Here is a 26051-nt window from a genome sequence, read left to right as displayed (position 1 = left end):
GGTCTTTTTGAATACTGATCCTGTCTACTAAAGTGCTTGCAACCCGTCCCAGCTTGGTGTCATCTTCAAATTGTATGAACACACTCTCCACTCCAATATCCAAGTTATTAATGATAATATTGAATAGTACTGGACCCAGGACTGACCCTGGCAGGACAACTAATCATTGATAACTACTTTTTAAGTATACAGTCTTTCAACCAGTTGTGCCACCCACTTTATAGTAATTTCACCTAGATTACATTTCTCTAGTTCGTTTATGAAACTGTCATGTGGGACTGTGTCAAAAGCCTTCCCAAAATCAAGATCTATCACATCTACTGCTTCTCCTCCTCCACTAGGCCAGTAATCCTGTCAAAGAAGGAAATTTGGTTGGTTTGGCATGATGATTTTCTTGACAAATCCAGGTTGGCAATTACTTATATCCCTTTTCTGTAGGTGCTTACAAATTGATTGTTTGTTCATTTTGTTCCAGTAACTTTCCAGATATCGAAGGTAGGCTCACTGGCCTATTATAATTCCCTGAGTCCTCTTTTTTCCCCCGTTTTAATGATAAGAACTATGTTTGCCCTTCTCCAGTCCTCTGGGACCTCACCCATCCTCCATGATCCAAGATTGCTTCAGCTAATTCCTTAAGTACCCTAGGATGAATTTCATCAGGCTCTGCCAACTTGAATATATCTAACTTATCTAATTGTCTTATTTAACATGTTCTTTCCCTATTTTGCCTTGAATTTTCCCTCCTTGTTGTTAATATTGTTTGTGTTGAGTGTCTGGTTGCTATTAAGCTTTTTAGTGAAGATTGAAGAAAAGTAGGCATTAAACAACTCAGCTTTCCGGATGTCATCAGTCATTAGCTCTCCTTCCTACTAAATAGAGGATCTACACTTTCCTTTGTCTTTCTCTTGCTCCTAGTGTATTTAAAGAACCTCTTCTTATTGTCATTTATGTTCCTTGCTAGATATAACTCATTTTGTGTCTTAACCTTTCTGATTTTGTCCCTATGTGCTTGTGCTATTCATTTGTATATATTTTAAAGAATTTATTTTCAGAAATCATATGTGTGTGTGGTTTTTGAAAACACATTTTTTAAAAATATGTATGTTTATTTTAATAAATCTTTATAGTACATAGCAAAGAAAAAGTATAGTTTTAAAAACAAACACAATGATAGACCTAGTAGACCAGATCTAAAATGACTCTTCAGTTAATTTATTAAGACTTCCTGGCTACCATTTCTCTTACTTTCTATTTTTCTAGAGAGCTTGCTACAGCCCTTGCCCTATGGGGGAGCTACCTCCCTTCCTACAAGTAGGCCAGGAATAGGTGGAGTCTGAATTCCAGCTCCCTAATACACCAGCCCTCTCATTTGGGAGGGGGAAGTTACCTGCCATTGGTATAGAGCCGGTACCAGACTATTCCATCTTGGAGCAAGGGAGGAGCCAGGTAGGGATTTGAGCCTTTGAAAGTTTTAATTCTCTCCCTGTTCTGCTCCTGGTGCAGAGCAGCTATGGACTGCCCTTTGCTAACAAACTCTCATGCTAACCCCATAGTAATAAATATCACAACCTCCTTACAAACAGCTACTCCTCTGGTTGACAGTCCCTGTAATAATCGATTGCCCATGCAGATGTTGGTACTTGGTAATCTTTTGGTTTGATCAGTTAACCAGATGTCGATAACTGATGCAACTAAGCGACTTGTTCCAAATAGAATAATGTTGACCTGTCTTTTCTCAGGATGCATGTTCGTAGTGGATGAGGGATCTGCAGCATGTATCAGTTTGGAATATCTGAATGCCTCAGATAAGGACAGTCTCTGAGGAGCTAACCTTCTTTTTGGAGACAGACCCTCAGTATGGTTACCTAAAAGACACTCTTCCCTCACCTTGCTATGAAAAAAGCAATGCTGGAATCCATATAAGTGAGTTACAGACTTTTTGTGATGTATTCCTAATAATAAAGGGGCTCATTGGAGTTTAATGTGGTAAAAGATGATTGGGTAATGCTTCACAACTGGTTATATAATGATGAGTATTGGTAGGAGAGAGAGAGAACATCTTGAGGAAATACAGTGCAGCAAGTGGCTTCTAGTTAGCTAATCATTATCTATTTAAACGGCATCATTTCGTAGAAACCTGTTGTTATCTTGTCCATCGTTCAGCACACAGTTCTTCACAGTGTATTCATGAGTGCTTTGTCTAGTATTATTTTGAATGATCCACTACTCCCTTAGGAAACTAAAACACAGGCTACTCAACCTTACTGGTGCTTATTTGGTTTTATCAATAATATTTAGGGATGGGTCTGACCTACAAAGTTTGAGTCTAAACTTCCTCTAGTTTATTTTTAATCTCACCTACTTTGTACAGAGGTTCATTCAGTCTTCAGAGTCTCTGGGCTGGTTATATCAACTATGTTCTGTCCAAGAATGAATGCTCAGAACCCACTGCCAATCATTTCATGATCTCTGTTTGCGATGGTCTTCATAAGTCCACAGTAATGCCTTTCTACGTTGTCATCAATCCAGTTAATGACGAAATCCCGGACCTGCAATTTGGGAAGATAATGGTAACTTTGATCTTACTCTCCAAAGGTTAAAAAACACAAACCTCTGATCTCCCCAGAAGTGCATTGGGGAATCTCTGCTAATTGTGAGGGTGCACCTCATAAGGCTTTATGGAAATATGCTTATGAATGTATATATGTCATAACTGGAATATGTTTTATGCTACATATGCCATGTAACATATCTCTGTAAAGGTTATAATCTACTGAATCTATTCATCCTATTTGTATGCATGTATCACTTTTGTATTCAAAGTTATGAATATTGGCTGTGTACTTGATTTCTAAGTAGACTTAGTAAAGCATTTGGTCAACTTCTTGAGAAAGGAATGTGCAAATTAAGTGCCCCATTGTTCATCAAGTGTTTCTTAATTGATCTTGAAAGGCTTCAATCCACATAAGTAGTTTTCTGGGAGACATTCAAGATAGCATGTGGGTAATGGCTGCTGCCTGTAAAAAGTGAGTCATCCATGGACATGTGACTTCTTGGAGCTCAACTTTGCATAGAAGAAAGGAGGAGGGTCTCCACCCACAAAAGAGTCTATTTAAGCCCATGGGGGACCCCTCCATTTGGTCTTCAGCTGGTTCCACACCCAAGGAGACCTGAGAAAAACTGGAACAAAGGACAGTAACTACAGGGGGTATGAGTGATTGCTGGACCCAGACTAGAAGGAGACTAATCTGCAAAAGGAAGCTTACTGGAACACCTCTGAGGGTGAGGTTTTATCTTTATTCAGTTTTCTTACTGTATTAGGCTTAGACTTGCGTGTTTTATTTTATTTTACTTGGTAATTCACTTTGTTCTGTCTGTTACTACTTGGAACCACTTAAATCCTACTTTCTGTATTTAATAAAATCACTTTTTACTTATTAATTAACCCAGAGTATGTATTAATACCTGGAGGAGGGGCGCAAACAGCTGTGCATCTCTCTCTATCAGTGTTATAGAGGGCGAACAATTTGAGTTTACCCTGTATAAAGCTATACAGGGTAAGATGGGTTTATTTGGGGTTTGGACCCCATTGGGAGTTGGGCATCTGAGTGCTAAAGACAGGAACACTTCTTAAGCTGCTTTCAGTTAAGCCTACAGCTGTTAGGGGACGTGATTCAGATCTGGGTCTGGGTTTGTAGCAGGCTAGTGGGTCTGGCTCAAACCAGGCAGGGCACGGAAGTCCCAAGCTGCCAGGGCAGGAAAGCTGGGGCAGAAGTAGTCTTGGCACATCAGTTGGCAGTTCCCAAGGTGGTTTCTGTGATCCAACCCATCACACTAATATCCTGGTCTTCCTGGGAGCCGATCCCTTATTGGAGACCATAAGAATTCTCTGCAAGTAGGAAGAGCAGAATACCAAAGCCGACATTCACTATGTGGTTCAAATTCTGCCCTAAACCTTTCCACTAACTAGAGATGGGTCTTTACAGTTCTGATCCAGACTTTCACAAAGTTCAAAGTGTTTGAATCCTGAATGTAAGTCTGCTCCATTGCAGAATAGGTGTCACCTGTGAAATTTGTAGGAGGACCTATATTATCCCAAATATTGCAGATGTTCAGATCTCAGACTTTGGTCCATCTCTACAATTAACACATTAAATTGTCAGGCTCTTTCCCCCCCGTTGGCCCAAAATCATTATTCAAATTAGATTAGGGCAGTAAATTGTTTTATTACTTACTCCCTGGCTATATAGATCAGGGATCCCCAATGCGGTGAGGCGCCCGTGGGGGCATCTAAATGTGTCTGCATCCTGGCTGGCAGTTGAGCATCCGCTGAAATGCTGCCAAAATTCAGCGGCATTTCGGTGGCGACGCCTCTGGATGACACCGCTTACCACCAACAAGCAGCGTCATCCAGAGGCGTCGCTGCTGAATTTTGGAGGCATTTCGGTGGATGCTCGACCGCTGCCACGGTCCTTCATTTGGCGGGTGCCAGACAAAAAAGGTTGGGGACCACTGCTATAGACCATAGAGGTCCTTGGCTGCTCTCACAATTTTCCACCACTTCTTTCTGTCAAGGGCATATTTTTCCCATTGATGGTAATTCACATTAAGAAGGAAAAAAATGAACAAAGGCACAGTAATTACTAACTTCACTGCATATGTTCTTTATAATTTGTATTGCAATAGTGCCTAGGAGTCCCATGTTTTTTCTAGGGACTGCACAAACGCATGACAAAAAAAGGTTCCTTCTTCAAATAGCTTGTTGTTTAAATAAATGGGGTATGCAGATGAGATTTGCTCCAGAGATGCAGTTGGTGGTCTCTCCCTTTTAATTTGTACCCTGCCCTTTTAAAGTTAATGTCAACATTTTTGAGAGGAATTGCGAAGAACAGGCTATCAAGTTGGGTATGCACCTGTTTTGCATTCAGAACCTGTTTTGCATGTAGAACTCTACGTTTGCACACTCACTCTAGGCAGGTGGCTGTAAAATGAGCATATGCTCACTTTTGTGGATGCAATCCTGGAGGCTGGCTTGTGGCTACGTTGACTAGTTGGCCCGACATGCTCTTCCACATGTCAGCTGTGCTGTCATGTTATTACCCGTTATAAAGCAAATTAAATAAAGCCAGATGCCCTATGGTATATAGTACTTGTAGTTTATTTGGTAACTTGAATTATTGTATGTTGCAATGTTTATAAGTGTGTGATAGCCTGTTCTTTATGGTTTGTTATGGCAATGGTGTTTATAGAACTATTTTTGGGTGGAAGAAGAAATGGACTGTTGCTGATATTTATTGATTTAAAGCTAATACTTGCAAGAACACAGAGATGAGCCATAACTAATGTTGATTTGTACTTTTCTTTCCATACTCCAGAAGGAATTAGTGAGCTGCACCCTTGTTTTCAGCAACAATAAGCAGAGACATTTGAAACTAGAAATGAGAACACAAACTGCCATACTGGTTCAGACTCTGATCCATTTAGTCTAGCATCTTGTTTCTGACAGTGGCCAGCACCAGATGCTGCATTTGGCATATGTTGGATAAACTGTCCCCGACTTTTTAGATCTCATCCTGGTCTCTAAAACAGTTAAATTGGCTTAAACCCAGAGGCATCCATTCTAAAATTGTTGTTAGTGTTAACTATTATAATCCTGGATATTCTTGTTATCCATATAAATGTCCAGTCCCTTTCTGAATCTTGATAAACTATTAGCCACAATGTTTGCATCACACCATTTAGTGATTCCGTAGGTTGCACTCTTATCCGAGTGAACGTTGAATGAATGCTAACACAGTGTTAAGGGAATCTGTATTACTGGAGGTGCCATCTTTTAGAAGAGACCTCAGGCAAGTTCCTGACCTTTGGTCAGGGCTGCCCAGAGGATTCAGCGGGCCTGGGGCAAAGCAATTTCAGGGATCCCTTCCATAAAAAAAAAAAGTTGCAATACTATAGAATACTATATTCTTGTGGGGCCTCTGTGGGCCCAGGGCCTGGGGCAAATTGCCCCACTTGCCCCTTCCTGGGGGGCTCTGCCTTGGTGGTCATGCAAAATCTCATAGACTCTTAGACTTTAAGGTCAGAAGGGACCATTATGATCATCTAGTCTGATCTCCTGCACAATGCAGGCCACAGAATCTCACGCACCCACTCCTGTAACAAACCCCCAACCTATGTCTGAGTTATTGAAGTCCTCAAATTGTGGTTTGAAGACCTCAAGCTGCAGAGAATCCTCTCTTGTATGTCTTCACAAAAATGGAAATGTTAACCCCAGTGATGTAGTCATATTCCAGTTTGGGCTATTGCATTCCACCTCACTAGATCCCCCAGCTAGTTTCACCTTGATTTTAGTAGCGCTGAGTGGAAAACATTCTAGAGATCAAAGTTTTTCCACATTCATATGGAAAAAAGATTGTTGGGCCCAGTTTGCAGAAGTGCAATTTCACAATATTTCCTTTTGGAAACAACAAAATGGTCTTGCAGTGGGACATGTTTCAGTCTTACTGAAATGAAATAAACTCATCGGGCTGCTGAGGGGGCAGGTGGGCAAGGTGGCAGGTTTCCTTTCAAAGCTTAATCAAACCTGATGTGTTCCCGTGGAAAGTTCTACTTTCAATGAATCAGCATTTTCCAGCAGAAACTGCCCAGCTTGAATATTATGTGATCTAATGAATAATCTACAGTTTGAATAGCAAATTGCACATTATGCATAATTGAATGAGTACTGTTCTTACAAATAGCTCAATCTATAGGCTGAACTTAGTTAAGATCCATACATTTACCAAATTGCCTATTATTGCCTGGGTTTTGTTCGGTTTTAAATTGCATTCCAAATGCAGTAGCATGTGGCTGTTAGGGTGGATGTTGGGGTGAGGCCGAGGGAATCAATATTTCTATTTTGAGGAGAAGGAATTTGGAATTTGTCATTGGAGTCAGTCACAAAGGAAAAAAGAGGGAAGATAGAGGGAGAAGGCTAAGTTCAAAGGTGAATCTTAGGGCATCTAAGCTGGTGTGACTTGTACCTTATTCCAGTTCCCTCTGTTAACAAGTTACGCCTATATAGATCTTCATTCTCACAAATTAATTTCTAAATGTAGCTCTGAGAGTTGTTATGGTGGCGCACACATGGACAGAAATTGTTTCTGAAACTGGACCAGTAAAAGAAGGAGGTAGATATTATCTAATAACAAACATTAAAAGAGAGGGGGGATTTTTAAAAAAAAGTCTTAAAAATAAAGATTGTTAAATCTTAGGGGTTTTTGAGTAGCATTATTGCAGAATACGACTTTATAATCCACTGTCTCTAGTGAATGACAAGACCGCTGTAAATGTTCAATATTCAAATAGAAAATTGTTTCTTGAGGCTTCCATGGCACAAAATAAAAGCTCCGTAAATCTGGGCCTCCATATGTGGTTCTCAGCTGGTGTAAGTCCCTGAATGAATTACGTGCGAACAGAGAAATTAATGCTACACACATGGTGGCCAAACTTGAAAGGAAAAATTGCAGCTGAGAATATTCTGCAGTGGATTATGAAATATTTGAAGATAAATGGAAGCTGGAGTCCTTGTTGATATTATGCATCATTGATGCATTTCAAGGGATACATAACCATAATATTGCAATCACATGGGGAGAGGGTAAGGAATCATTTTCTTAATTGAACAATGCACTGTAATCACAGAATAAGTTAAAAGGGAAAAAGTACAAAAATGAATCCCCATCATAAGTTTGGACATAAAATAGAAGAATGGACCATTTTGTTTCCCTTTTAAAATCCTGAAATGTACTATATTACTATATATGCATATTATAAAACATAAACTTTGGAATCTGATCATTCAGAGGAATCCTTTTTTAAAGAAATAAACTTGTATTTGATGACAAATTACCCAGAAGTATTTGCACTTTGAAAAAATTGCAATCCCCCTAGTCTAAGCTGAATGGAGGGAAAGGAAGACTGAGAAATCTGCATATTATGACTAATTCTAAATGAGGCTGTAGTGGGGCAGTTACCCTGCTCCTAGAAAAAGGGCCAGGCTGACTGGGGGAGCAGCCACAACTGGGTCCACGCCCCAATCAGGCCACACCTGGCCCTGTTATAAGAGCTCAGGGAGGAGCTGGGACAGGCTCTCTCCAGCGTTGGAGGGAGAAGGATCTGGCTGCCGGGGAGCTTAGGGAACAGAGCAGGGCTGGGGGAAGGCAAGAGGAGCTGAGGAGCTCCAGCCTGGTAAATCCCCTGACCGTGGGCCTTGCTAAAAGGCCAAAACAGGTAATGGGGTTGCAGCTTGGGGTTAGGCAGAGGCAGCTGGTCTGACCCTCCCTGGCTAATGATGAGTGGCCTTTTACAGACTGCAGTTTGCCCCAGTGAGCGGGGGCTAGATGAGGACTGGCAGTAGCCACTGAGGCAAGGTGGGGATAGAGGGTTGGGGGTTCCCCTAGGAGAGGAGACCCAGACTGTGGGTTACTGCTGGGGGCAGAACCCAGAGGAAAGGGGGCACTGGGTCTGAGAGGGACATGGGGGCCCTAAAGCAGGTGAGACACCTGCCTGTAGAGGATGCTCTGGGCTGGACAAGAGCTAATGCCCAGGATAACCAGCAGGAGGCGCCATGCCATTGAATCTCACTTCGCTACAGAGGCCCATGCCTTTCATGTGCCTATGAAGCTATGCAAAGCAGTACAAATATTGCCCTTTTTCAACCTGAGCAACTAGTCAAATTTCAAGGCCCGGGGGATGTGCCAGTAGGAAGTTGAAATTGACGGCATATGGCATTTTCTTTGATGCAATCTTTTTTATTTATAAGAAATGTGCAAAGTCCTGCTTCTCCAAACGCAGGAGGAACCAAAACTAACACCAGCAGTTTTAGCTTACAGCGCCAAATCTCTTTAGCCAACAGACCCAAAAATTGTCTTTTTTTCCACACTGTGTTCAGAGGCTGCTTGCTTTTTGCCTTTGCCTCTCTCTCTATCCTTGCCTGTTCTCAGTTTCTGTGTGATTTCTCTTCCCTCTTGCACAGCCCTCCCCCACACCAAGTCACAATCCCAGTGGAACCTTCTGCCCACAAAGTTTTTGTTTCTGGGCAAACTCCCTGAGGAGTTCTTTTGGGCATGGTTCCTTAACCGTGCCCTGTCTTAAATGATTCACAAATCAGTTTGAATGAGGTTTTAGCTCAACCCATAGCAAGGTTTCATCCAACTCAGAACAATGATAGATAAATAAAACAACTGAAACCCTCTTAATTCATTCATGAGCATCAATGTTTCAAGTAGGCAGTGCTGTTAAAACTAAGGGCTGCTCTACCTTGAAAGCTTACATTGGCATAGCCACATCTCTCAGGGGTGTGTAAAATCCACACCCTTGAACTATGCCAGCCTAACCCCTGGGGGTCAATGGAAGAATTCTTCCGTCAACTTCGCTACAGCCTCTGTGGAGGTGGACTAACTACCACCATCGGAGAACCCCTCCTGCTGTTGTAGTGACTATAGTGAAGCACTATGGTGGTGCAGCTGCAGCTGTAGTGCTTCTGTGTAGACATACCAGTAGCCTACATGTTCTGGAAGAGATGGAACTAGTGAAGGGGCTGCTACTTGAACAATGTCCTTTACTTGAATTACATATTTGTCAGCACTGTATTTTCTAATGCCTAGGACTCTGTTGATTCAACACTTTAAATACTAGAGAACTATCAAATGTACTTGATACAAAGGATACCAACTGATACACACTTTGACCCCTATACAAGCTATGTCCTTTGGAAATACCAATATTCCAATAGCACATTCTGAAGAATGCCTTCTACCACAGTAAAACGTTTCAGCAACAGTGAGAGGGGCAATGACTATGTGTTATCACAGTACATTTTGTGTCATCCCAAAGCACAATTATTTTCAGGGATTGGACCTTGTAAATTGTTAGATATAATATTATGTACGTTAATGCAAGGACATCTGTGTGGAATAGTGGGCAGAGTACAGTGAACATAAGAATGGTCCTACTGGGTCAGACCAAGTGTCCATCTAGCCTAGTATCCTGTCTTCCAACAGTGGCCAGTGCCAAGTGCCCCAGAGGGAATGAACAGAACATCTCCTGTTGTTCTTTCCCAGCTTCTGGCAAGCAGAGGCTAGGGACACCATTCCTGTAGGAGGCACGAATTGATGAATAGCTGCAAGCAAATTGTGATTTCCTCAAATTTGCTCATTATTTCAATCTTGCCAGTTTTTGTCAAGTTTTTTTCTTCTAAATCTATGGATCAATCAGGAGCAATTGCAAATATTCACTGTTTGATAGATGTAGTTTAAACTGCGTTTGCTAGCTGTGACTGGTCACCTAAGATGCATAGTTTTAATTTTTTTCCTTATGTGGAAAGAGGTATGTTTTGTACTCAGGAATAGGGTTTGACAAAGGCACTAGGGCTCTGAATGGAACAGTGTAGGCAATAGTAACAGATATAGAACTTGTGAGCTTTTGGGGCAGGGGACTGTCTTTTTGTTCTGTATTTGTGCAGCACGTAGCACCGTGGTATACTGGTGCATAAACAGTCGCGGCGGGGTAGGGGGGGCACTTTGCCCTGTGCCCCCCATTTGAGAGGGCTCCCGAAATGATGGAAGGGCTGCCAGGCTAAATTTCAGTGAGATGCATTTCAACCTGGCACACACAGTCACAATGCCACTCAGGTTTGGCTCCACCATCAATAACATGTTCCTTCCTGACCTCTTAAACAGGTGATTGACTGGACCCACAACATTTGTTAGGCTGTATTCCCATTCCTAGTTTCTGTGGATAGAGTGGGCTGCTGGAATGGAACTGAAAGAGGCTCCCCATGACCATGCACAGGGCTAAATCTTGGGAGCTGATAAATGCTGGCCAATCAGCATCCCTCTGCCCCAGCTGGCCAATGGGTGCCAGAGATTCCTGGGGGGAGGAGCTTCCTACTGTCTCTTGGTGAATGTCTCCCTCCCTTGCTACTGGAACTACCCCCCTTTCACTGCTGGCCCCATCAAGTTCCCCCATCCATTGATTCAGGTGCGTGGCATCGATGCCTTTCTTCTCTTAAGTAAGTTCATGGGGAATATGTTCATCAATGGCTATTAACCAAGATGGTCAGGGACGCAACCCCATCCCTAAAGCATTGACTGCCAGAAGCTGGGACTGGACAACAGCAGATGGATCACTTGATAATTGCCCTGTTCTGTTAATTCCCTCTGAATCCTCTGGCACCAGGCCCTGTCAGAAGACAGGATACTGAACTAGATGGACCTTTGGTCTGATCCAGTATGGCCATTCTTATGTTCTCTGGGTATCCCTTGTATAAACTGAGAATGCCAAGAATTCAGTTCCGAGTTCTTAAGGGACTCTGTGACACCTGAGATTATTAAAAATGTAAGGATTTAAAAATCTACTTGACTGTTTGTTTTTTGTGCTTCAGTCAGCTCAGGCAGTGAACGTAGGCTGAGCAGTTTCCCTTGGGTTTCTGGTCCCAGGTTCTGGTTCTCATGCCCTGGAACAGTGCTGCTGCACTGAGCTCACAGCACTGCAGAAAAATGAATATTTAACTTTTTTTCAGAATGACTTTTTAATTGAAATATTAAATATTTCATGAGCCTTTTCTGTTCAGCAGGGAAAAAGGCCAAATGAAGAAATTGGGCCTGATTTGCAGTTATGCAAATAACCTTTTATGCTGTAGTGGCAGCCTAACAGTGACGTAAATGGGAGCTACGCCCTCCACAGAGGACATCCCTGGCTTGTCTAGGGCTGGGGTATGGATTCTATCCCAGATCTGCCCTCAGCTCCTCCCCCAGCACCTGGTATAGGGATATGTCAGGGGTGGGTCAGGGTGTGACCAGATTGTACTGTGCTGTGGCTATTGTCTGCTTCCCAGGGCCTGATGGGAACAAGAACAGAAGCTAAAACAACTTGGAGGCTACTCTAATTTACCCCAGGAGCTGGGCAGGCCCTGTCTGCCCCAGAATACAGGGATCACAAAGGTGCTTTAAAGCTACCTTTGTGGGCCCCCTGCTCTCCCCCAACTTCAGGAATGGAGGAACTGAGAACAGGTGCCAATCAGAGAAAGGATTTAAGAGTTGGCTCATTCAAATGGCTTTGAAACGAGGTATTCACAGAGGTTTACACCGCTGACTCCCAGTCTTTCCGTTACCTGCACAGATGGCCTTGTCTCATCCCCTTGAGTTTACAATGATTCTAATGCTCATTGATGTCGAGATGCCATTGGCCTGTGTCAGGATTTCAGGATCAGGCCTATATAACCAATCCAGACTTTGGTAGGTAGGGCTGCAGCTTGCCTCCAGCATTCCAGCTGGGGAAAAAATGATCTGTCATGGTCCTTTGTGAGAGCATTTGCTTCGTAAGTGAATTTGTCTAACACTCCAGTTCCGCTCAAATAAAATCTGTAATCAAAACAGATGACACTTCTAATTTAGTGAGGGCCTCTCTGATGGCACTGAGCTACAGCACTTTGAGTGGGACCATCAGTTCACATTCTTCTTCCCAATTAAATGACAAAAGCTAGTTAACTAATGGAATCAAAGCAATATCCTAGAATGATGAGCTGTGTAAGAAGGTATCTGAACTGTTTACACACACTTGTTTGCTTTTTCATGACTTGAAATTAAAATGTCAGCTCTATATTGTGCTATACTCTAGTTTTGAAGGGCAAAAAATAGTATACTGGGGATATATACAGTATTTTTTTAAAGGTGCATTTATTGAGGGGCAGGGAGAGCTCATATAATGCAGATAGATTTTTTCATCATTGATGAAATCTAGAGTTCCCTGGATGAAGGCAGTGCAAGCAAATCTGGGCATGCTTGTGGAGTATCTAGCTTCCAGCTGTGGGAGGAAGGAGCCTGCATAAATTTATTAAGGAAAACAATGCACTCTGATCCACTGCTCTTCCTTCTCTCATCTGTCCTGGGTGCCCACTGCAATTGCAGCAGCTCTGCCAGGTTATCTCAGTCAGTCCTGGTTAAAAGACTTGCCCAAACCTTGTGTTTTCTCACTCTCACCTGTGTGCATCTGGTCTCCAGAAGTCAGCCTTTACCGACAATAGGAAAACAGTGTTTCCCATATGATTTTTAATCTCTCTCTCTCAGCACAGTAAACCTTGAGATGAATCTCTTGGGAAATGCCCTTTGATAGCCTCCAATATCTTTCACTCTGCTTTAAAAATTCCTCCTTCTCCTTCTCAGAAATCTCTGAAATGTCCTTTACTTCTCCCTCTTCCCCTAGATAATGGAAGGTGACGTGTGAGCTGAGACCTGGCACTTTGAATGCTGAAGATCTTGATGTCCCTCATAATGCACTGAGTTTCTCTGTCATTGCCCTGCACCTCCCATTCATGGATTGATATTAAATGGAGTCTATGGCAGAGATGTCAGCTGGTACAAGGAGCTGGACTCAGCAGTCCTTTATTGAGACTTACAGATTCACAGCTTTTCCTTGGCTGAACTCAAGCAAGGTCTGAGTAATGGAACTTTGGCTTTCCTTTACTGGCTTTTATTGTTCGTACACTTTTGCTGCATCAGGGCTATGTGGGTTATATATGATTGCACGTGTACAAAATGGTCTCCTTGGTCTCACAGTGTTAACACACTATTATGAGGCTTGCATTAATTACAGCCTCTCTTGTGGCCCGTTCAGGAGGAATATGGTCATCTGTTCATAGGATGTTTTGTCTTTACTAAACAAGACTTTTAAAAGGGTAGGGTCAGCTCCTTGGCTCTGAATGCTTAATAATTTTCATTTATCAGCTTCGCAGCACAAGAGCTTGCCTCTGATCTAACTAGATTTATGTTGTATGAGCTGCGGATGTCCTCTGCTGGAAACCACAGTTCATTGCAACAAGCTCAATGTATGCTTAAGCTTTTCAGACTCAAGAAAGAGGATGAATTGCACTTACCTTAATATTGTCTATGCAAAAAGAGCTGGGGATTTCACTTTGAAAACAGAACTGAGACTATAGTGGTAATTTATAGTGTACGTACTGTATAGAATGTATGACTTGCTTGAAGGTCAGTGGGATGGTAGTTTTCTGCAAATATAAGAAATAACTGCACAAATCTTCCTTCCTTTCTCCCCTCCCCCATGTTTTTTTCTAACCACACTAGAGCTTCCAGACTGATTGTAGAGATTTCCACAAGAGCTTGTTTTTAAGTGGATGAAAGTGTACATACCCTCCACAACACAAGCCAAGCCAAAGGGAAATGATGTGAGAGAGAACTGGCCGGTTCAGGCTGTAGCTTAACCATGTGATGGACCCAAATGCATCTCTGAAGCTGCCAATACAACTGCCTCTAGAATCTGCTAAAGAACCAGATGTACATTGCACAGCTTGGCATCTGTGTTCTATTCTTGCCAAGTGAGGAGAAAGGAGCAGGGTGTGGAGGAGAAGCAGTATAGGGCTGTGGGCTATTTGATTGTGATTTAAGCTGAGAAACCAACCACAGAGATTTGTTTAATGTGTGTGTTTAAAATTTGTAAAGACCTACTTTAAATTTTTAAGAAACTAGCAACAGTAATTCTGTAAATTGAATTAAGTGAGATATATCCCTTTTTCACAGAGAAAGGCCTTGGAGTGGGGAAAAAGAAATCTCAGATTTGTGTATAGATTAAAATGATTGCAACTATAAGGGAAAAAAAACCTATTCATTGCAAACTTAATAGTTACATTAAAGAATGTACAGAACATTTCCTAAAATCTTATGCATACTACTCCTATAGTCCCAAATGGATTCGACTGCTTGAAGTTGATATACTCATCATTTGAAGCCAGATATTAGATAGACATTTGAAGCTTTTGGAAAGTTTACTATCTTAATTTCTTATTCCCAGGAAAGTCTGAAAAGCTGAATGGGTCCTTTTCAATTATTTAAATGTACTTTTCCATAAATATTTGTTTTGAAACTTAAACCAAAAATGGTCATAAGATATTGTGGGGGCATTGGTGGGCCAGATCCTCAGCTGATGTAAACTGGCCTTGCTCAGTTAATTCCAGTGAAATCATGGAGCCACACTGATTTACTCCAGCTAAGGATCCAGCCCAGTGACCCCAGCTAAGGATGTGTAGGGTTTCAATCCATTAGATTAGAGCTTTCTCAGATGGAGCACATCTGAACATATGCATGTTCCACAGAGCGATTTCAAGGAGATGAATACATCATTTAGATCCATCTTCCACACTGTTTGGATTGCACACTCCAGAGAAGTGTAATGGCCCTTAAGGAACTTGTACATAATGGCTGCTTCCGTTTTTGAAAAAAATGAGACTAGAGGAAATTAGCTTCCTGAACCTGATTTATTAGAAAAAAGCTTATTTTGCAAACTGGAAGGGAATCTATCTGTGCATTCCATATATACCAGGGCCATTCACGAAACACAATCCACTGTTTCCTAGAAGTAAGAAGCTTGTTCAGCTTTTATACAATGAGTTAAAAACCCTTTACAGATGTGATTGAATTGGAGTTCTGTTTTTTTAGGCCTCTCTTTTGCAAGTCGCATTATACTGGCATCAGAGTCCGGAAGCACAGAACATTTTAACCCAGCAAACATGATACATTTGGTGAATAACAATTATTAGAATTGGCAGAGCACATTTTGTGGCAAGGAGATAAATCTAAATTAAACAGAGAGGCACTTGGTTAAAGTGCTGCGTAAAAATTTTCATCAGCAATGGAAGGAATAAGACTCTGTAAAATATTTGTTGCTGTATCTCTTGCAATTGCTCAGGACAACTTTATTTATTCAATTAACACCTGATTATTTTTAGGAATGTCTTTCCTTTAATGTTGTTTTAAAATTCCAGCATATTCAAATACCTTCTCATTGCATTCAAGTCCCGTTTGAATTTGACAAACTCTTGATTTATTTAGTTAGGTGCTTTTCAAGACAATTGCTATCCCAGTTTTAGGTAAGTCCTGTCCATGAAGAGCCTGATCCCACATTTCTTCTGTAGCCAACTCTCCCAACAACGGTAGAATCATGGTCTAGCAGATAGGATGCTAGATTAGGACTCTGGAGACCTTGATTCCCACCCAGCCACAGACTTCCTGTGTGACCTGGGCAATTCACTTAATCTGCCCTGTGCATCTGTTCTCATTTATTTTGGGAAAAAAATGGCTTACTACTTCTCTACCTTGCCAGAGGTGTTGGGACGATAAAATCCATAATGGTTGTGAAGCGCTTCAACATTATGATGCTGAGGGCTATGCAAGTACCTAGAGAGATTGCCTTTAATGGCAGCTCTAGCTGTGGAAGAAATGCTGGTTCAGGTCCAGGATATCCAAAACTATTTTAAAGGCCCTGAAAACACATTCAAGAAGCTGTCATGATTTCATCTCTGGTATGGAACTCACTGATGGTCTCCACGGAAGCTTGCCAAGCTCTGATGGTGATGAACTATCAAGGTGGAGGGACTTCCACTGAGATTGTTCTCCACTGGCTGTACACGAACAGGAATAACTGCAAAAGCAGCCAAGTGGATCTCAGTTGCCATGATCCAATGTAAGAAGGATCGTGTCCTAAGGCTGTCACTGCTTCCACTGAAATGAATGGCAAAACTCCTACTCATTTCAACAGGAGTATGATTGGACCGTGAGATGATTGGGTCCCAGGTTTTGTAGTTATTCTTTGTTTCCCAGTGATTGGGGTTTGAATCCCATGACTGGTGTCCTTTTGAAGATGACTTGAGTATTCTGTTCTAAGTTTTCACTGTCCAGTTCCCCTCACCCCCCGCCTTCCTATAGGACTGATGCTAGTGTACATGCATGATGACACAGAAAGCCTAGAGGATAGTTTTACCATGCAGCTGACAGATGGCAAGCACACAGTCCAAGGGACACTTTACATCTACATCATGCCAGTCAACGATGAAATCCCTCATCTTTCCAGGTTAGCTATTTAAGTGACATTGAACGCAAAATGACTTTAAGAAAAAACTGCACACACTAGCCAGGGAAAACATGGTTTCTTTGTAATTGTTAGCATTTTGAGTAAATTATTGTTGGTAGGAAAAAAAATTTTTTTTCCTTGTACAGTAATGACATTGAATTGTGAGCCAGAGTTCAGCTAAAACCTTGACAGACTAAATACGATTGAGTGAATATAGGGACATTTTAAGGACATGGCGAAATCCTGGCTGCATTGAAGTCAAGGGCAAAACTCCCACTGATTTAATTTGGGCCAGGATTTTACCCTTCCTTCTCCTCCTCCTTCATCACCTTCTCCCCGCCCTCCTTCCCAACCCACAACACATTTTTCATTTCCCCAGTCTGCTTTTGACAATTACCCTCATTTACTGCAGTGTGATGAGGTCCCTATTGATGCTTGTTAGCAGATAGGGGCTGAATCTGCTCTCTTTACATGTTAACCCTCCTACTGACTTCAGTAGATGTGAATGAATCCAGAGCGCGCAACCTGCAGTGCCAAATGCTCTGAACATGCCTTTTGCGAGGTGCTATTGCTGCTGTTCTTACAATGTTTTTAAATTGACTCCTGCTCTGACTGGAGAGCAATAATCTCATCTGTTATAACCCATTCATTATCTTGCTAAGACAACAGTGTTCTTTTTAATTTGGAAATATTCTATGGCAAACGGAGGAAAAGCTAATTTTCCTCAAAACAAGTTTATTTGTATGTAATGTGATGAGCTGGGATTTCCTTGTACAAAACCTGAAAGTTAAGCTTACAAGTATTAAGGCCACATTTTCCAATTCCAGTGTTTAGGCCCCAAAGTAAATGGCTTGATTTTCAGGAAAATACCTACAAAATTGACTACAATTGTCAGCCTTCTGTGAATCAGACAGTTTGTTCAGCTGCATAATTACTACAGCTAGTGGAATTTTTTCCAGAAAAAAAGATGAAAAATCATTTTTTGATTAAGGGTTTGTAAAGCCACAAACCTCAAAACAAAATAAAACAACAAAAGTTGAAAGTGATCAGAATCTGAAAATGGTTTGTTTTTCATTAACTGATTTTGTTGTTGTTGTTGTTGAAAGTTGAAAATAATGAAGGAAAAATTTCAATTAACTTTTTTTATAGGGAAAAAATTATACATTTGCGCACCAGTTCTATTAATTGCAGGTTTAGATGCCCAACTTTAGGTATCGAGCTTTGAAAAGTGAGCCCCAAACACTTATTTAGATATCTATGTGCTGATTTTAATTTGAAAATTTAGCCCATAATCTAAGGTGCAGTGCAGACATGGTTGTTGCTCCCACTCTAGGGTAAGGAGACCGAGAATGACACTGTGGTATGTTCCAATGGGTATGACTTGTTTATAGATGGTGTAAACATTGAACAGCTACAAAATGGTAGAGTCCCTGCTTTCTGCCTGGATATCCTCTGCGGCACACCTGTTCAGAGTGTGAAAAACTTTCTCCTCTATGAGGGAAACCGCTAACCTTTCATCCCTGACTTTCAGGTTATGGAACCCTGGGGCAATGGAGATTTATGAACCCCCCTTAAATGTCACAATGTAACATCAGAAGTTTGACGGTACTCGACTGTACTTAATAATATTCAGGGCTGGTCTTTGGTCAAACAGCTCTCTGGAGGAGCTAGAGTTTGGAGCTTCTCAGAGTACAGAAGGCTGCTATCAGGGAGCAAGGGACAGGCTACACCACTTGACCTATTGAGGTCACTTCCAGCCCTACATTTCTATGATTCTCAGTTATTTGATGCATTTAACCATTTTTTTGTCTCATGGAATCTCCATCACAGTTGGCTGTGATTAGTCAGATTTAGTGGTGTTCAAATTAATTAAACAAATAACTTTTTAATTTGTTACATTCTGGGACTGAGTAATATTATTCAAAATTTGAGCTGTGCAGCTTAGTCATGAAAAATCAGAGAATGCAAATGGTATTGTTTCTTTTTCCTGGTTGGATAAAGATGGAAGCACTTACACCAACAGTGAGTACCAGAGTTTGTGCAACCTTTACCCGTGTTGGTGGGTACTTATGTGACTAATCTTATTGATGACAATGGGATTACCCAGAGAGTAAGTCTTCACCATCATGAGTAATGGTTGTACAACCAGGCCTTGTAAATTTACTACACAAGTACTTATGCATGTAATTATGACATTTCCTTTCTGCAAACTATAAGTCGGAAGAACGTGATCACTTGAATGTCTGTGCAATGCAAACACAAAAAGAGAGGATGACAGCAGTTGAACAAATTTAAAATATTTTCTTGCAAAAAAGTTTTTGTATTCACCAATGCACTCATAAATAGGATTGAAAATTTTCTGCTCATTCTTGCCTGTTAACTTAGGAATTATAAGGCTTAATTGGCTTCTATAATTGTAATGGAAAGCAATGTAAAAATTTAAAATAACTACCAAGTTTTGAGAGATCTTCTTCCAGCAAAGGAAAGCCACACAATGCTACTTGTGCACCATCCATAGTCTGTGATTCTGGAAAAGGACATAACTCATATGTTGACATAGGCAGGACTTTTCATTCAAGTACCATAATAAATGTTTGTTTAAAGTAAAGATAAACAACCCTCGGTGCTTGATGCTAAGACAAGCCTGTTCGTGCCTAATAAATTGGAGAAATTGCTCAAGAATACTTCATCCGTATGAAAACACGAGTACTGCTGCCAAGAGAAGTGAGACCTGTGGTCTCATGCTGTGTAAAGTGATGGACAAATTAGTGTGTCCTGGGTATGGCTCTCTTTCGAACACAATTTTCCTGAAACGTGAAAACATTCTAGGGAAATTACTAGATATTATTTACTTTTTCCAGCCAAATATTCCCCGTTTGGGTACGTTCACCTTTTTGCAGAGCTGTTTAGCTTACCAAGCCCCACACCAGAGCCTAAGGTACCATCTTTAGATAATTCCAGCAGCAGAGCAACAGCACACCACATCCTCCATTTAAAATTCAAGGGAGATAAGGGGCCAGGGAGGGATAAAGCATGGGCAGGAAGCCGCCTTGGCAGCACTCTTGTGGCGAGTGCTGCACAAACATATAAAGACATTCTGTGCCATCTCCAAGAGTTTCCAGATTTTAAAAAAAGGATCAACTCCTTGCTCACACCCCAACTGACCACTTCTATGTCCAGTAACTAACCGACCTTTCTGTCAAGCCACTTCACTCATATTCTTTTCAATGCCTCGTTTCCCTCCCCTCCCTTGTTAGTACTGCTGCTGCTTTAGCGGCAGCCTGACTAAGTTTTCTACCTCTCAAAGGTTTTGGCCTCACCCCAGGGAGATGGCCATGGCTGGACCGAAGGAGGTAGCATTGGATAATGGTACTGGAGCTGAGGGCTGGATAGGGGAGCTGCTTCCTGCCATTTCTATTCATTTTTCTGACCAGCTCAGAAAAAGAGCAACCCTCCATTGCACTGATCTGAGTGTAGTGTTATGTAAAATACATCCTCGGAAGCTAGTAGCTGCTGTGCAAGATAGAGACATGGCTAAGTGTAAAGAGGGACAGGAATTTCAGCTCACAGATTATAGTTGTACGATGCCAGCTGTGAAGTGATGTGCCTTTAGTTTATTCACTTGGTGTCCCATTTCGCGTCTTCCTCTGGAATACAGGTTTGGAAGTTGAAGATGATGAGCGTAAGGTCATTTCCAGTGTAGCATTAGAAGCAGAAGACAAAGATTCCCCCAGGGATAAACTCCATTACATTGTCAACAATGAGTAAAAAGTTAAAGGTGCTGACGTCTTTCAGTGTCCATCTATTTTTTCCTTGTAAGCATGCAGCATTCCCACTTAATTCTGAACACAGTATTTGCACACCTGAAGTGGTCCACACTTAACCTCTTCCATGGTTTGCCTTTATTGATAACACAAATAGTAACAATAAAACAAACCGCAGCCAAAATTCTCCTGATTTTGATTAGTCCTAGGAGTTCACCCTGTAGTACCTCTCTTTCTCTTCCCCAAATTTCCTTTGCCTCAGAAATAAAAGGATTTCAGTGTCTACCCTTTCTGAATTAAAGCTAATAGGACCCACCTGATCTCACATCAACACGAGCCAGTAGACATAACCCTACGTCGCTGCGCAGAGTCTTAGCATTTGACATTAGGATAAGTCAGCAGAAAATATCACCTCTCTATACTGGGTCCTAGAAACTGACACTTTGCTCCCTGACTCTTTGAACCATCTCTTGTAATGAAACATTTTATCTGACTTTTATGTTGGTTCACTAAGCCACTATGCTGTCTTCTTTCTTTTATAATTAAGCAACTTGATAAATCCATTGGGGTCGATAAATTTTGAGAACACATATAAAACGGAATATAAAGTGGATAGTCTTGCCATCAGAAGCCAGTAAAAGTCAATCCCTTTATGTGGCACCTCTACAAATGGCATTATGTCATTGCAAAATATTAGTAAGAAATTGTAAGGTTTTCATGCAGGGCTATAAAATGTAATGAGTCTCACATAATTTACTAACATAAATGCGTGTATGTGGAGGGAGAGAGGGAGTGATTTTTAAAAGTAGAATTCCAACTTTTTGGCATTTTGTGTGCATGAGGAAATCTAGCTCATAGGAATATATTACAGTGTATTTCAGCATTTTTTTGTTTTGCTTTGCTTGTTGGGAATGCCCAAAAAATCGTTCCAGGAGTCAGGTGGTCATGCTTGACAATTTTTCAGTAAAAATAGCGAAATGGTAAGAAAATGGAAAATGTTGCGGTGCTAGTTAGGATGGCTATATTAGTTCTTGGCTATGGTATAGTGCTTTACCTGTCTGCTGATGCCTGTTAGCTGAAGCAAAAATGTTGTAGATTTTTTTTTAAAAAAAGGTGGTATATTTCAGTGCTCAAAGTTTGCTTTTCTTTTTTTAAAAAAATTATGTATAATGATATGACCAATCTTTTGAGTCGTTAATTTTATAAGGGGATCATCTGAATGAGGTTTTATGTTACAGTTCTGAATGCTTGAGTTGTGTCAAAGTTAAACATGATCTGTGGAGTTGGGGAAATAAGTTCATTGCTTCTTCACTGTTCAGTCTCATGGACATAAGCAAACACGTCTGCTAATAAAAATGTATAGTAGGAATTGAGCCTTCTAAATAAAAAGCCTAAGTTCTCTGAGAGATGGTTTAAATTGCAAGCTCGGCTTTTTGTCCTGTCTGATAATACCGGTCAATAATGACAGCAAGCTGATCAAAACTGGAGGAGGAAAGGGTATGATAGACCATATTTATTAAATATCCATGCTAGACATTATATAGGAGCAAGAGTAAATATTTCAATAGTGAGATTATTTAACCAAATCAAAACTCTTTTCAGGTGCCACAACTGTTCACTATTGCATGTATGAATGAACTGGCTTTTCCGTCCAACAACAGCTTTATTAATATTCTTAACTGCTTAGCAGATTCAGACCTAAAGAGTTAGAAGTTCTAAAAGATGGCAAACAATCAAATTGCCCAATTTTATGGGTTTTGGAAGCGGGACTTTGTAGGACTGTAAACAGGGCTATGGCTTCAATGTAAGTAATATATATAATATATTCAGATCTGGAACCCAACATATTTGGGTATTTTCAGCATTGCTACCTCTTCTGATGTGCACTAAGTCTTCCTTGGGCAGGTGAGATGCAGTGCAGGAGCTTGCTGGGTGGGATGACGCTGAGGTGTGATGGTCACTGTGTAGGGTAAGTTATTAGCCATAAAGAATAGGATAAGAATAAATGCGTGCAAAATTAACTTGTGCCTCTGCGTTTCAAAAGACTAACAGGTATGGTGGCAACACTGAACTTGAAGAAGAATACGATTGGGTTCAAAGTGCCTGCTGTGATTGGTGCCGGCCTAGGTGGACTCCTAACCCTGTTCTGCCCTCCCATCCCCATCACAATAGCAACACCCTCACATTCCGACAAGTTCTTGCTACCCCAGTCTCTCCTTCCCTTTTCCCTGGCAGACTCCATACATTTGGAAGATATTCTTCTCTAGGTTCCTCAAAGAGGTAAGTGACCTACTGTAACTCTCCTTCCAGCAGACTCCCAGCACCCCACAGCTTTGTCCTACTCTGTAGCTCTTGGCAAACATAGAATGCTCAGTTAGGGGCAACATTCACCTGAATCATTTAAAGTATTTGTCTTTGGAAAAAGTTCTGGGGTGAATTTTGATCATGTTCTTACTCCAGAAGTCAGTTCATAAAAGAGTAAGCTATTTCTAGTACTGTGAACATAAATGATTGTAGATTCTACAGGTTTGTGCAGGGTGGTACGTAATGCCTCTTTGCGATAGCCAGGACAATTATGAATGTACCCTAGGGTGTGAAGCTGCTGTTTGTGGTGTCTAGACTTGTGATTACTGAAATTGAATTAAACTGGAGGAAATTAGGCTGGAAGGAGAGTGGGCTCCTGGGGGGAGGGAGTGGGGAGGATGGAAAAGATAAAAGAAACTATGGTACTCATCTTAAGAACCCTGTACACCTCTGAACAGCAAAAGGCCCCACATATCATCCTCATGTTTGGAAGAAGGCTATTTTGCTGCTGCTTGGTTGTTTTTTGTTTTTGTTTTTTAAAGTGAGCTGGGAAGAAGCTATGATGGCTTTTTACCATGCCCTATACAAGCAATGCATGCATACCAGTGGCTGCCAGTCTGAAAAGGCCAAGCAGACTAAACATCCTCAGAAACTCCCTGCCCATCCTGCCTCCACCTGCGCCTTTTGATGAGTTGCTTTAGAGCTAACAAGACTTTGCAGTGGGTGATAGGTCCCAGCTGAACTAGTCTAACTCTAGACAGAATTATTCTGGCAAAGAGTTTGAAAACATAATCCAGTATTGAGGCAGAGTTTGGGATGGAGTGGAAGGGACATTGAACCACTGATGGGAAAAGGTTATTGATAGTGGACTAATCCATCACTTGCTCTGGGCAACCCCTTTCTTGTTCCTCTCTTCTATTTCTTTAGTTGTCTTTTTCTAATATCTTCTCATCATGATATCTAAGTGCTTTGTGCCTCTCCTTTGGCAGAACACCTGCGTCTGGCCAGCTAGCAAGTACAAATAGAAACACCTGAGTGTCAGCTATGAACATTACAGTGTGCTACAATGGATCCATCTGCAGTATTTGGCACATGCCAGGGATTTTTATGTGTGACTGGCTGGGAAGTAGGATACCAGAGAGAGACAGAGCGGTGTGTGAGCATCCACTGGGCAGACAGAAAACATTGTTTTGGCTAGGGTGCCAACTAGGGTTAGGTGGGACAGTCTGGATTTCTCCCAGCTAATGCATTCAATAAAAATTTCTAGGTTGATTCCAGAAAGGCAGGAGGTAGTTTTTCCAGAAGGACAAGCTTAGATGTTGACAGTAGTAGTTGTTTCATTTCTTTAGAGAATAAAGCTGGTACCCCTAATAATACTTCAGTCAAAAGTCTTATTGTACTTTACTCCATTGCATGTACCGTGTCTTGTGGATTGGCTCATGTATTAGCTGTGGAAAAGGCGCCCCAGTGGGTTTTTCTTTTTTCATTTGTGGGTACAGATCCAACCATTTCATTCTGTTTTTCAGGCCATGTCATCTTGGATCACTCTGTATCCTGGAATGAATTCCACTCGAGAGGACGTGGACATGAGCCTCCTCTGGTGTTTCCATACTAACATCCTGGGTGTAAAGAGTTATGATTGTTTTCAGTTTTACTTGACAGATGGGGAGAACAGCTGCCCACCGGAAAGCTTCCACATCTCCATTAGAAATGTGGGCAAAGGTAGGAAATGAGCCTACAGCAATCATGGGAAGGTTTAACCCAATGCAAGTGAAAACTGCAGTGTGTTAAAAAGAAAGGAAATGCTCCTTTTCCCTTTATGTGGCACTGATGTATTTTAAAATGCATGGGCAAAGTTTGTAGTTCATTTCCTCCGTAGAGGCCAGCTTCTCCTGGCATTCTGATGAACAAACTCATTAGAATAAAATCCATTATGCGCATAACTAATGACACAAGTTGACAAATCTGTTGACAATTATGGCCACATCCCTCATGCGTTTACTCATAACTCATTGAAGTGGCCAAGAGAAGGGAATTCAGTCCAGAAGTCTTACAGCTCACCAGCTCCAAGCGCAGTGGTCTGAGATTATTTCCCCACTGGATTATAAAACTGTCATTAGTGAAGGTAACTCTCTTTGTAGGCAGGGTGGGGGTATTCCTGGGCTCTTATTTTTCTGGCTGAGTGGAAAAAAAAATCACACAAGGTCTGTTCCAAGTACTATCGCATGTCCTTTAGAAATGAATAGAAATCAAATTGAGACACCAGTGTTCTCAGAGTGTTAAATTTTACTAAATTCTTGCCAGGCGGCTGTAATTTATTGAATGTAGGTTTTGTGAAATAGTGCTCCAGTTAGTGAGAAATTGGCACAAGAGAAATGGAGGCAGCTAATTCTCAGGGGGTCCTTGTTGGCAAAAACCCTCTATTGAGTCCTCATGCTACTTGTGCTCATAACTGCCGAAAAACCAGGAGTGCCATCTGCAAACTGTGATTCATAAACACTCTGTCAGTCTGCCATGTACCCTGACATCATGAAATAACAAGCAGCATTGTAATAAAGAGAGGAGGTTTGCAGTCGACCAATTAAATGCATCTAATTTATTTCTGTTACAGCTGAGGCTTTATTTATTAGTAAACAGCTGCATTTGTTACATTTTTTTTGTTTAACTAGGAGTGTGCCAACTGGCACTTTTGATAATCCATTAATCCTAAATAATCATCTGGGTACTTCATGGATGCTGGGGAAAAAAGAGAGAAAAGGTTATTAAAAATTAAAATGTAACCTTGCAAGCAGGATGGAGGGTATTATCCTGCAGTTGGCCTACGTGAGTTACAGAGACATAAAGTTAGCAGGGCAACTTGTGTGCTAAGTATACACCCTCATGCACCTGCCTTGGCAGTCAACTGCAAGGGAAGTAAACCCCATGCAGGATCTGAGCCTATGAATTTTAAATATAGCCTGTATGTGGAGAAGGAGCATTTTGCCTGCTGGTTTCCCTTCCCTCTCCCTTTCTTAATGCTAACTTGATTCTCAGCTTCACTAAGAATCTGCTAATTGGTTGTCAAAGTCTAATTAGCTGATA

General features: G+C 41.3%; 1 pseudogene; it reads left to right on the top strand.

Annotated features, from left to right (window-relative positions):
* Window positions 1-26051, top strand: part of LOC116833776 (FRAS1-related extracellular matrix protein 1-like) — an 87243-nt pseudogene that overhangs the window by 31052 nt on the left and 30140 nt on the right.

The sequence above is a fragment of the Chelonoidis abingdonii genome, chromosome 7, assembly GCF_003597395.2.
Source record: "Chelonoidis abingdonii isolate Lonesome George chromosome 7, CheloAbing_2.0, whole genome shotgun sequence".
NCBI lineage: Eukaryota > Metazoa > Chordata > Testudines > Testudinidae > Chelonoidis > Chelonoidis abingdonii.
This window is presented reverse-complemented; position numbering and strand designations above follow the sequence as displayed.